This window comes from Mesoplodon bidens (assembly GCF_964165515.1).
Source record: "Mesoplodon bidens genome assembly, chromosome: 6".
NCBI classification, from domain to species: domain Eukaryota; kingdom Metazoa; phylum Chordata; class Mammalia; order Artiodactyla; family Ziphiidae; genus Mesoplodon; species Mesoplodon bidens.
Genome location: NC_138162.1, coordinates 21,780,772 through 21,795,279, shown reverse-complemented (window position 1 = coordinate 21,795,279; position 14,508 = coordinate 21,780,772).

Genomic DNA, 14,508 nt, shown 5'->3' with positions numbered 1-14,508 from the left:
GACCTGGGAAGCCTGCCTTGTCCAGAGCTCCAGTGGCCAGCCTCTCAGGGAAGGTGCATGTACTATTATGGGGGGTGCGGGATGCTGGAAGGTTGAGTCTCCTAAGGACCCGGGAGTGGAGAGAAGGGATTCTTAAATTCATATGGGCCCAGAGGGAACTGTAGGCTTTAGAAGGGAAAGTGAGCTGGAGTGCCAACCCTAAGAGTCTCTGAAAGAGCAAGAGGATGTGCAGGGTTCACCTGCTGGTGATGAGGTAGACAGTGGATGTGTCTCTAAGGAGTTATCTATGCACCATCCATCAAAACCACCACTGGCCATCATCTTCTTAGAACCAGCTATTGGTACTCAGCCATAAAAAAGAACGAAATAATGCCCTTTGCAGGAACATGGATGGATCTAGAGATTTTCATACTGAGTGAAGGAAGTCATACAGAGCAAGACAAATACCATATGATATCGCTTATATGTGGAATCTAAAAAAATGGTACAAATGAACTTATTTACAAAAGAGAAATAGAGTCACAGATGTAGAAAACAAACTTATGGTCACCGGGGGGAAAAAGGGAAGAGGGATAAATTGGGAGACTGGGATTGACATATGCACACACTACTGTATATAAAATAGATAACTAATAAGGACCTACTGTATAGCACAGGGAACTCTTCTCAATACTCTGTAATGACCTGTATGGGAAAAGAATCTAAAAAGGAGTGGATATATGTATATGTATAACTGATCTACTTTGCTGTACACCTGAAACTAATACAACATTGTAAATCAACTAGACTCCAGTAAAAATTTTAAAAAGGACCAGCTATGGGGAGAGGAGAACATGACAAGCTGTTGCAGAGGGAGGAAATGACCAAGATAAGACTCATAACAAGGATACAAGCCTCCCTACAAGTGCCTGGCTTGCATCCTTGAATTCAAATTCTGAAGGATAGAACTAAACTGGTAGAATGCCCAGAGATATATACCTGATATCTACAAGAGTAAGCTTTCCTCTCTCAGTGGAGAGGGGGGGATACCAGTTCTAAAAGCAAAAGTTAAAATCTCTACACCTCCAAGTCTGTGACTTGTGCAATTTATACCAATTACACATTTATCCACTTCCACGATTTTAGCTAGTGCCAGAGGTTCATAATACCTAGATTTCTATGTCCAGCTTTACTTGCCTTCATGCTCAGGTGATTCCTTCTGCCAAGAAAACCCTCCCCACTCCCATCCCATATTTCACAAATTCAAATCCTAACCCTTCTTCAAGGACTGGTTCAAATATTGCTGCCATCTGTTAGAGAACTGTCTCTCACCTGAACCCTCATGGTGCTCTATCTGATCTCTTCTGCGAGGCTTTCGCTTTCTGCCTCATATTAGAGTAATGAGGGTACATCTCATCCCTCCTGTGAGGCAGTAAGCTACCTGAAAACAGAAGACATGTTTTATTCGTTTTTGGATCCTCTCAGCACCTACAGTATCTGTTGATGGAAAGAACAGTATCCTTCGGAGTCTAGATGATCACTCCCAAGATGAAGCCTTTAAAAAACTGTTTCTGAAACATCACTTTTGATGTTGCCTTCAGCCAGTTTGAGACCACACGAAAAATCAGGCTCATCAATGACTACTGCTAATATTTATTCTGTGCCGTATGCCAACTACTGGGCCATGCGTTTTGCATCTAGTTGTCTCATTTAATCTGCCTAACAACTCTCTAAGACAGGTACTATTATAGTGCTCATTTGGTAAAGACTCTGAGGCCTAGAGGCATTAACCAATTGCCCAAGACTATCCAGTTAGTAAGTGACAGAACTGGGATATGGCCACTTCAGGGTCACATCTACATTCAGTCAAAAACTGTACTACCAAGATGGATCATTCATCTTGTTAAAACACGTCTGTTTTAATAAAATTTATCTTCGAAGAATAAGTATTTGCCACCAATGAATATATATATGCATACACACACACACACACACATATAAAATGGCTATAAAACTTAAATAACAATGAAGGACTATTTTTTCACCTATAAAAAAGGTTTTTTGAAATAATAATACCTGACAATAGCAAGTGGGTAGGAAAATGGTACTCTCACATACTACTAGTGGGAGTACAATCTGGAACAACTTTAGAGAGCAACTTGGTGATTTCCATCAAAAGCCTTTAAAATATTTTTACCATTAACCCATCAATTCCACTTCAAGAATTTTAGCTAAAGAAAACAATCATAGATTTAGCTTCAAAGATACTCAATACAGCACTGTCTGTAAAATGAAAAATTAGGAAAGATCTTTAAGTTTCTAATAATAGGACATTGTATAATTAAATTATGTTACACTCATACATTAAAATCCAAGCAGCCCACTAAACATTGTTTCAGAGATGTGTGATATCAAAGATTGTTCACGATATATCATTAAGTGAAAACAGAAAGTTGAAAAATGTATGGAATGAGCCCAGTTTCATTCAACACACACACACACACACACACATATAAATACACAGTAGACACCTGGGATGATATAAATCAAAATGTTAAGAATCACTATCTTTTGGGGATGAGTCATAATTTTACATATAACTCTATTTTCAATGATTATGTATCACTTTTATAATAAGAAAAAATTAGATGAGGATTAAGGAAAAAAAAGGTATCACAGGGATGAAAGGATACCAAAAGAGGTTTCTTCAAATGTCACTGAAATAGGTCTGTAGTTTCAATTTAACAAATATACCATTCCAAACTGATGGAGCTTTTATGTACAAATTAACCAGTATATTTATTTATAAAGACATATTACTTTAAAACACTTTCTACCTCTTTTATACAACCCCACCACAGTTAGTATGCAGCTCAGTAAATACTTTTTTTTTTTTTTTCCGGTACGCAGGCCTCTCACTATTGTGGCCTCTCCCGTTGAGGAGCACAGGCTCCGGCCGTGCAGGCTCAGTGGCCATGGCTCACGGGCCCAGCCGCTCCACAGCATGTGGGATCCTCCCGGACCAGGCACGAACCCGTGTCCCCTGCATTGGCAGGTGGACTCTCAACCACAACGCCACCAGGGAAGCCCTCAGTAAATACTTGTTGAATAGAATTGAATAGTCTAGTGTAAAATTTTTATAAATAATCGAGATGAGGAAGAACCCAGTGAAGTTCCTACTTTACAGGGGACAGTAAGTTCCTCCACTATACTTCGAACACATTTGACACTGTCGGCCAACACCTTCTTCTTAAGTCTCTTACCATGGCTTCCACCACAGCTCATCCTCCTAGTCATCATTCCGTCTCAGTGTCCACTGATCGCTGTGGTGCAGATCCTCTTCCTCCTCTGAACTGTGGCCATTCACCCCCACCCCCATCCCCCCACCAACGCTCTGGTCCTCCGCTTTTGGCATTCTTCTTCCATAGTCATTTCCTCGGAGAGTTCATCCACAATCACGGCATGATCTATCACCTCAATGGAGATAATTTCAGGTGGAACGTGACCTTGTTTCCCTGGGTGTGGGCATGTGTGCTGTCATTGCTACGTACATAAGGCATTTTGATATGGCACAACAGTAATGATTAGAATTTTACAGTATAACTCACCAAGGAGAAGACTGCTTGGAGGAACTGAGGAAGAGTTGTTGGCATCAATGGCAGTAAACTCCTTCCCCCGTCCCATAAAGTAAACCAAATAAAAATATACAAATAGAGACTTCCCTGGTGGTTCAGTGGGTAAGACTCCAGCTCCCAATGCAGGGAGCCCGGGTTCAATCCCTGGTTGGGGAACTAGATCCCTCATGCATGCCACAACTATGAGCCCACATGCCGCAACTAAGACCTGGTGCAGCCTAAATAAATAAATAAATAAATAAATAAATATTTTTAAAAAATACAAACAGAAAACGTCAGCAAAGCATGTGTTTAAAATTCTCAGGTTAATGGTATCATACTTTGTTTGGGGAAGGAAGAAACTAAGTAAATGAAATAATTAGCCTACAAAATATTTTTTAAAGGCCCTAGATTCTATATTTATAAAACTCACTTATATGAACAAAGTACATATTTTCATTAAGCATATCTTTGTTTTTTATTTTTCTGGTGGTCAGTCCTAGTCAGCTGATCACATTACTCTTTGGACTCAGCTTCAAGATGAATCTTCTAACCGCCTCCCTCCCCTTCCAATCAGATTTCTGCCCTTAAGCTTCTGTATAGAAATTACAAGCCACCACTGGGCTTACAGATTCATTATTTAGACCCAGGGTATGTTAATCATGGGTCCTGAAATAAGCTAAGGGCTACAGTCATCCCTCAGACCCAATACATGGAACATAAAGGTTACAGACTTTTGGAATAGGAGGGTAGCAATTTGAGGCTAATTTTTGACTAATCCTGGCAGGAAAGAAAGCACATGGTAGAAAGCTGCACAGAATATTACTCCACAGGAAAAGCCATCAAAAGCCTTAAGGCCATGAATAAGACTGGGCCCAGATACTAGCCCAGAATAACAGATATAAAAGCCAAGTTTCACTGAAAGGTAGAACCACCTTAAAATCTAGCTAATAAATATGCTTCAGCCAAGCAAAACAGAAGAGAAGGAGATGACTGAGAACTGAACTTCCAAGGCTCAGAGCAACTAACACCTCTAGAGGGGGTAAAGGAAGCATCTACACTTATTTAGGCCTATAAAACTGGGCTGTGCTCGGTGGTGACTGCTTATTATAAGCACAAGGAGGCAGCTTCCAGGGCTTGCCAGTCAAGCAGAGGGGTTATTAGAAGTATGTGTATGTGTACACACTGCTACATTTAAAATAGATAACCAATACTGTATAGCCAGGGAACTCTGCTCAGTATTCTTTAATAACCTAAATGGGAAAAAAACTTGAAAAAGAATAGATACATGGGGGGCTTCCCTGGTGGCGCAGCGGTTAAGAGTCCGCCTGCCAGTGCAGGGGACACGGGTTTGAGCCCTGGTCCAGGGAAGATCCCACACGCCGTGGAGCAACTAAGCCCGTGTGCCACAGCTACTGAGCCGGCGCTCTACAGCCCGCAAGCCACAACTACTGAGCCTGCGCGTCTGGAGCCTGTGCTCCGCAACAAGAGAGGCCGCGATAGTGAGAGGCCCACGCACCGCAGTGAAGAGTGGCCCCCGCTTGCCACAACTAGAGAAAGCCCTCGCACAGAAATGAAGACCCAACACAGCAAAAATAAATAAATAAATAAATAAATAAATAAATAAATAAACTCCTACCCCCAACATCTTCTTTAAAAAAAAAAAAAATACAGGTGGCAACTAAGCACATGAAAAGATGTTCAGTATCATTAATCGTTGAGAAAATGCAAACTAAAACCACAATGAGATATCACCACACAGCTACTAGAATGATTTTTTTTTTTAACTGACAATACCAAGTACTGATGGAGATGCAGAACACTGGAATTTTAATACAATGCTGGTAAATGTAAAACTGAACAGCCACTTTGGATAAGTTTGGCAGTTTTTTCTTTATCAAGTTAAAAACATTCACTTACCACAGGACCTAAGATTTCACTCCAAGGTATTTATCCAAAAAACATGTGTACATATCCTCAAAGACTTGTATGTGAACGTTCACAGCTCGAAGTGGAAAATAACTTAAATGTCCATCACCAGGTGAATGGATAAACTAATTGCGGTATATCCAACAATGAAATACTACTCAGCAATAAAGGGATGAACTATTGGTATATATACAAAACCATGGATGGAGAGCAAAAACATAATGCTGAATTAAAGAAGCCATACACAGGATACATACCGTATGATTCCATTTACACGAAGCTCTACAGTAGGCAAAACATCTACGGTGAAATCTGATCAGTGGATGTCTGGGGTGGGGTGGGGAGAGACTGACTGCAATGGGCAACAGGAGAATTTGGGGAGGGTGAGAAATGTTCTACATATTGACTGCAGAGATGATTACACGGGTGTAAACATCTGTCAAAACTCAGTGATTATCATCTCACACCAGTCAGAATGGCCATCATCAAAAAATCTACAAACAATAAATGCTGGAGAGGGTGTGGAAAAAAGGGAACACTCTTGCACTGCTGGTGGGAATGTGAATTGGTACAGCCGCTATGGAGAACGGCATGGAGGTTCCTTAAAAAACTACAAATAGAACTACCATATGACCCAGCAATCCCACTACTAGGCATATACCCTGAGAAAACCATAATTCAAAAAGAGACATGTACCAAAATGTTCATAGCAGCCCTATTTACAATAGCCCGGAGATGGAAACAACCTAAGTGTCCATCATCGGATGAATGGATAAAGAAGATGTGGCACATATATACAATGGAATATTACTCAGCCATAAAAAGAAATGAAATTGAGCTATTTGTAATGAGGTGGATAGACCTAGAGTCTGTCATACAGAGTGAAGTAAGTCAGAAAGAGAAAGACAAATACTGTATGCTAACACATATATATGGAATTTAAGAAAAAAAATGTCATGAAGAACATAGGGGTAAGACAGGAATAAAGACACAGACCTACTAGAGAATGGACTTGAGGATATGGGGAGGGGGAAGGGTAAGCTGTGACAAAGTGAAAGAGCGGCATGGACATATATACACTACCAAACATAAGGTAGATAGCTAGTGGGAAGCAGCCGCGTAGCACAGGGAGATCAGCTCGGTGCTTTGTGACCGCCTGGAGGGGTGGGATAGGGAGGGTGGGAGGGAGACGCAAAAGGGAGGGGATATGGAAACATATGTATATGTATAACTGATTAAATTTGTTATAAAGCAAAAAATAAAAAAATAAAAAATAAAAACTCAGTGATTACACATTTAAAATGTGTGCATTGGACTTCCCTGGTGGCGCGGTGGTTGAGAATCCGCCTGCCAATGCAGGAGACACAAGTTCGAGCCCTGGTCCAGGAAGATCCCACGTGCCGTGGAGCAACTAAGCCCGTGCGCCACAACTACTGAGCCTGTGCTCTAGAGCCCGTGAGCTACAACTATTGAGCCCATGTGCCACAACTACTGAAGCCCATGCACATAGAGCCTGTGCTTCACAACAAAAGAAGCCACTGCAATGAGAAGCCCGCGCACCACAACAAAGAGTAGCCCCTTGCTCGCCACAACTAGAGAAAGCCCGCGTGCAGCAACGGAGACCCAACACAGCCAAAAATAAAATAAAAATTTTTTTAATTAAAAAAATAAATAAAATGTGTGCATCATCTTGTCATTTCAATAAAGTTGAAAAAAATAATTATTCTTCAACAGTTAAGGAGCTATTTAAGTCTTTTTTTGTTATCAATGGTAGCTGGTCAATAAGTCATTACAGAGGTTAATCAGTCTATTGTGGTATAAGATTATCCTTGGTCCATCAGCCTTCTGAAACATACCAGAGGAATGGATTCTCTGACCAGCAGAAATAGAGTTAGGTCAGGGAATTGGCTTTCCAATTCACAGAAGTTACAGTGTGAATTTGCACACTCTCTTGTGATTAACTCAAGTTAATTTTCAAAAAGTCAGGCCTAAGCTATGTGAAGAGGTGAAGAAAGGTATTTTTTATCAGAAGGTTAATGCTTCAAAAGTGAAGAATCCCCGCTGTGAGAAAACAAAATACTTTTGGCACATACTCTGATTGGGGTCTGGACCTTCCAAATACAGCAGACAGTCATCTGGTGTGTGTGCTGGCAGGGACACATACACGGGAGAGGGACAGAAATGCCTCCCTGGTCACAGTCTACATGACACAGGGGAAGAATGGTTCCTCCATCAGAGGAGCAGGTTGTTAGAACAGCCAGAGGGATAAGGTTTTTATTTGTAACTAGACTCACAAGTGTTTATTATGATCATTTTTTTAACTGTCAGTCACTGAAAAGGCTTTCTGCGCAAGCACAGGAAGGAGAGAAAGCAAAGTAAACCTGCTAACTGCCCTCTCTACCTGCCCTACCTTACCCTTCTCCTCTGCCTCATCCCCTTAACTCACTGCCCCTTATTCTCTAGTAAAGGTTAAAACCACACCAGAGGGACTTCCCTAGTGGTCCAGAAGTTAAGACTTCCACAGCGGGGGGCATGGGTTCGATCACTGGTTGGGGAACTAAGATCCTACATGCTGTGCGGCGTGGCCAAAAAATCTTCAATACATAATTGAGAAGTAAACGCTTCCATCTTAAAAAAAAACTAACAAAAAAACAAAACCACACCAGAGGGCTTGGTTGAGCCAAAAGAAAAGGCAGGCCTAGGATCCAGATGCAGATAGGTGGGGGAGGGGTGATAAAGTCAATGGACATTTGTCATTTCTAGCCCCCAGCATCCTAAGACTACTCTGATGTCCTTTCAGGCAACTGACTCTCCAGCGCTGTTTATAGCCTTGTTGGGAGAGTAAAATCAAATGTTTGCCCTCTCTCGACAGAAACCAAGGAGCTTCCCTAGGGGGTCCTTCCCCCAGATCCTTTCTCTCTATATCCTGATAGGGCCATAGATGGGCCTTGACTTAAGCTTGACCAATCAGATAATCTCATGCGACTTTTGTTTCTTTCCAAGAGTGATGCAAGAGGCAAAGAAATGGCTTGCAGTGGAGCCAGGCAAGACAACTAAGCAGTTCTTTCTCTTGTCAGTTCCAAGCCTGGTTCCTTAGGTTTCCCTTCCACCCTGTGAGGCTTTCCTCAGTGGAGAAATACATATTTTAAGTTCCCACCTTCCTCCCCTACTTCCCAACTTTTCTTAATCCCCCTCATCAGAGTTAATGTCTGTCACCAGTTTGGTGTGTTTTCCCCCAGTTTCTATATATCTCATTTTTGTTTTTAAAAAATGCATGTCATATAATAAATTGGATTATATTATACGTATTGTTATACAACTTGCTTTTTATTAGCTGTGATCTTTAATTTCTTTTGTATCTTATCATCATCCCTGATTAAAAATGTACATAAAAATTCTACCAAAGTTGGAGTCTAGCGGTAGGGTGGGACTTGGTTAATCTATTACACAGCCCATAAGAGAATGGGCTCAAGTTCAGCTGGCTGAACAAGGATCCTAAGGAATGCTAACTATGTGCCAGGCTGTAAAGTTCTCACAGGCGACATAAAGGTTCTTGAGCAGGGAAATCTCACGATGAAGACAATGTTTCATGAAGAGTAACTTGGCAACAGTGAAGATAATATAGACAAGAAGAAGTAGAGATTGGACAGCAGGGAGACTAGTTCAGTGGCTAATAGAGAAGAGTAGATCTGAAGAAATAAAATTCTGGATTACTGCGGTGGTCAGAAAAATGGAGAGAAACTTTTCCTGAATTATAATAAGGTAGACTAGTAGAGTGGAAGAAACAAATGATTGGAATTAGAAGAGTTAGATTTGAATTCCAGCTCTGAAATTTATTAGCTGTGTGACATTTGGTAAGACACGTCCCTACTCCATATCTTTTTCCCTGTCAATGAGATGAAGAAACTGGAATATCAGGGCCTTTAAGTGTTGGGTTTTTTTTCCAGCAGAACCCCCGCTCCCCGCACAGGTAAAGGGCTCAGAGCCCCAGCTCTCCTTCATTACACCTCTCAGCCACCTCTGAGGCATTCCTGAGGAATCAACAGAGGACTAGTGCACAGCATTAGAGAAGTCTCTAAACACTCTACTACCAAATCTAATACTCAATGACTGAGGTGGGTAAACTTGGCAGAAGTGTCTAGGAAAATCGTACTGACCACAATAGTTGCCACAGAATCATATTAGAAAGGGTGAATTGACTTCTGATAAATCTGCCTGTTTCTCTTTACAGGTCAAATCCAATTAAATGTCCAAAATCTCATCCAATGCTTCTGCAAATGGTAATCTGACCTCTATATAAACAATACAATCACAAATAATTCATTGCCTAACAATTCAGCTCATTCCAATTTGAGGTCCTCTAACTATTCAACTGTTCTTCCTTATTAAGTCAAAATTTGTCCGCCATCACTGCCATCTGAAATAAAGTTCCTTATTCCACCTTGTGAAGCTAAACCAAGTAAATCTAACCCCTCTTCCACAAGACAGTCCTGCAATTGTTTGAGAAGAGCTCTCAAGTCTACCTTATCCCCCCTTATTCTCTCTTGCTCTGGCCTACCAGGAATGTTCCACAGAAGTGGCCTGCTCCAGTTTTGGATCAATTCAACATTCTCTGAGCATCTAAGTGCAAGTAGATCTGCACTTATTCACAGCTTTAAAGACTTAATCAAATCAGATGGTCTTCCTTGAAACAAATGACTAGCTTTATAATAAAGTGTAAATAGAACCTAAATTCATTATCTGGTAACCATTGTTTTCTTACTAAACATTAGCTGGTGCCAGTGTATCAGAAGTAGATTGCTAAATCTTTTAACCCAAAGCAAATTGTGAAAACATCTACTCAGGGATCCAAAAAGATCCAAGACTCAAGGTCCAATGCAGCAAGTATAAATAACATAAATAAAGCTTATACTCTCATCAACTCTCAGGGGAATGTAATTCTCACTGGTACAAAAGTTAATTATTACCAAGGTGACTTGGAATATCAGTGTTAGTAAGAAAGCTTCATTCACTATTCCTCATCCCACCCACTCCATATTCCACCACCAGGTCTGCAAAATCAGGGATCTGTGGCTTAGGCCTGGGTATCCTCCAGTCTGGGTAACTTGGGGATGGGGATTAGGAAGTGTGACTGAGTCCCTAAGGAGAAAGCGAGCGGGCACAGCCAGTCTGTGACGCCTGTGGGAGTGCTGAGCCTTTACAGTTTCCTGTGCCCTGGTTGTCCTAGTAACCTGAGGCCTCCCTATTTGTGTTGGCTTCGTGGGGTCAAGAGCGGAAGCAAAGCTGAAGCACCAGGAAGACTTGCAGGGAAAAAATGCGGGTAATGCAGCAGTTATGCCACAGGAAGGTCAAGCCTAGGGCATAAAATTACCTCTCCCTAAGGGGAGCTGGAGCACGAGGAGCACACCCAAGAATGCTTCTCCAAGACGAAGGGGGCAGAGGTGTGCTCAAAGAGCATGGACGAGGAAGGCTCAAGGAAGAGGGGGAAAGACGTTTCTGAGAAGGAAGGGAAGAGAAGGGAGAGGGACTTCAGGGACTCTCAGGGAGAGAGATTAAATGAGGGATTTTTTTAAAGTGTTGCTTTTGAGATACGGGAGATGAGATATAGCCTTCATCTCCTACCCCTTCTAAGAAACTTCCAACAAAAACTGACATTACTCATCAGGGCTTTGGGGGTTGGATTTGTGTTTTTTTCTAGTTGTGACAACATGTAAGACCGGCCTCCAGACAGATCAAGAGCCCAGTTACATATGTTTTTACCAGGTCTGAGGTGACCATAAGATTTCTGGAGCAGCCAAAAGACAGCCATGTGACAGTGTACTAACTCCCAGAGTTTAGAGCTATGCTAACACAAGACTCACTCACCTCATCCAGCTATTTAAATTAAATTAACTAAAATTTAAAATTCCATTCCTCAGTCACACTAGTCACATTTCAAGTGCTCAATAGCCACATGTGGCTAGTGGCTACTGTTTAGACAGGACAGGTAGAGAACATTTCCATCATCATAGTAAGTTCTATTGAACAGTGTTGGAGTAAAGAAAAAAGCTTAGATAAATAGCTAACACAATACAAACCCTTTCAAATCTTTAAAGAGCTGCCACATTGAAAAACAAGTAGACTTTTCCCATATGTTTCAAGGAGCAGAACTACAGGGGAAAAAATGAGATGCTATAGCAAGCCAGATTTAGCTGAACAACCGCTAGTACCTAAAGCTAGATGACAATAGAATGGGCCAACTTCACCACAGGTGGCAGTAATCCATTGCATTCAGTAGAGACAGTTAAGCAAAGACCTCCTTGGTCATATTTCAGAGATAACAAAGAACTAGATGCCTTCTCAGTATCTAGTTTTGAGTCTACAATTTTAAGAAAAGAGCAATTTACAAATGAGATAAAAGTGAGAGTCATAAACGGCATTTTAGAAGTCACTACTACCACAAGTAGACTGTGGGGCAGGCAGGCAAAATTAAAGCATATAAGTAGATAAGTAACTTAGTCAAAATTAATGATGGTTAGCTGGGGGTTAATTATCAGTGGTGGGGCTATCATTTATGTACCGATTTATAAGCAGAAAAAACTTAAAAAGAAAAAATTGGTAAGAATGGTTCTAATGGTGCAGAGACAAGGCCGGAAAACTTCAATACAGGTTATCAAGAGAAACTTGACTATAGTTGAAACCAGTACCACAACCAAAGAACCTTTTATATTCTCTGCCAGAGAGAATATGAGCTGTTTGGGTACAGCAACTGTCTGTTCTTGGGACTCTGGCCCCTTCATCCCATCCTCCTGCCATTCACCACAGCCTTACAAGTCATCTCTCTCAACTCCTGAAACTCAGCCACCTTCAAACAGTCTCTTGATCTCCACAGGCAAGACTCTCTCCTCTCCTTCTCGTCTGAATACAGAATGCCAAAGGATACTGTCTCTTAACCTTCTATCCTAGCTATGAATTTACTCATCCTCATCTTCCACCCCAAAATGTATTTGGCTTGATTATAATGTAATATACTGAATATACATATTCATAGTCATTTACTGACTTATGGTTCTACTATCTGTGTACTCTGGTGTGTATACATATATGAGAACATTCATGCATACACATGTGATAACATCCATTACTGGTAAGCATTTAGCAATCTGGCACCAGGATTATGAAATGCACTATACAGTGCCTAGCACGACACCAAGCTTAAGTGGTCACTCAATGGACTTTACAATAATAGCCACGTCATGACTCTGGATGCAAAATGTTTGAAGACGAGACTGAAGTAGATGTGAATTTGACGACTTTTTTTTCTTATAGGAAACAGAATGGAAGCATAAGCATCTTGTGCTGTATATAGAGGAAGAATGTTTAATCACAAGGAGAAGGTTGAAGCCTTGCTGAAAGAAAGCATAATAGAGTGTACAAAGAGTCCAGAATAAGAAAAAAGTGATAGAAGAGGAAGGAAGACAGAAGTGGATCACGCAGAATAAATAAAGCCTAACCTTTTAAAAATCCGAGGTCTTACCAAAGAGAAAGGAAGAAAAAGAGATTTCAACATAAGAGAGTTTAAGATGGAAAAGAGCCAGAAAGGGCTGTAGGCTTAAAAAAACCAAAATCAATGAAGAAGCAGTGGTGTATGTTGGCACAGAGAAGTGTAGAGCTGAGGGGAGGGAGAGAATTTATGGTAGAGGAAGTTGGTGTGAAGTTTTCCTCTAAAGATGCCCAGCAGAGCAAAGAAGGAATGAAGGCAAAGGCCACTAGGAATAAGGTAGGGCTGGGGCTGAAACAGCACAGGAGAAAACAACAAGGCCCAGAGTGGGAAATTATATTCTTTCTAAAAAATTAACTGACCCAGATTTTCTTGCTTGGGGCCAAAGGTAACTGGAATTTAAGGATCTTGAAAATAAATTATAACAATCCTAATCTTTGCAATTGCCTTTGGCCCAAGATAACATCAATTTAAAAGATCATGATAGAATTAGTGTCAGTTTCTGACACTGTAGAGTTGATTTTAGAAGAGAAATAAGACTAATAAATTGCTCTGTTTATAGAAATACTATCCTGAATAACAAGTTTAGCTGTATCTCTCTATCAGCCACAGGGTAAATATAGAAACTTTATAGTTACATACATGTCCACAGAAGATAATAAGTAACCTAACATATATGGTAAAGCTGGGTTACTTATCTTTCTATACTGTAGCCCAGTGAAATGTTTTACTGGATTTAGGATACATAGTGCAAGTTAAAGGGCTGCACAGACAAAAGTTAAGGTTAAAAGTAAAGACCATAAGATGAGGGAGAGGAAAACTAGAACTGCTATGCTACTGACATAGAACTGAAGCATTAACAACACAAGAACTCCCACGTGAGGGGAAAATGGCACAAAAGCAAGACAAAGGAAAAGACTCCATGCCATATAACTAATCTTGGTAGCCTCACTTTTGGGTTTTAAATCAAATACTGAATCAGATTCTTCAACTTTTCTATTTTTAAAAATTCAACGAAATTACTTAAATCGTTTGATAAATGTAGTCATGCAATTTTAAATGACTATAAAAATTAGAGGATCAATGCCTAATCCTTTGGCAAAGATTGAAGGCGGCAGTAGTGCTAGACACAGATAACGTTGCGTTTAAGCTCCTCACTACTGCTTAGAGACCATCGATTCTGCCTGCGAGGCCAATCCGAATTCCTCATCTCGGCATTCAAAGCCTTTAGTGACCTCGCCACAACTGTACCCAAAGAGCCCTAACTCCCGCTGCTCCCTAACCTACTTCTCACTCTCGGAGCGCACCGGCCTCTGGACAGACCTGATCTCTGGGGGGGGTGGCCATTTCCCCTTTCCCGCCTGGGTGGAAGTCTCCATCTAAGGCTCTGGCTGGCCCAGGCCTATCCAGCACTCCAGCCAACAGCGCTCTCGCTCCGCAGCCCCGCACTCCTCCAGGCCCTTTCCGGGTCTCTCCTCCCTGACTCTCTCGGTGTTGCCCCGGGGC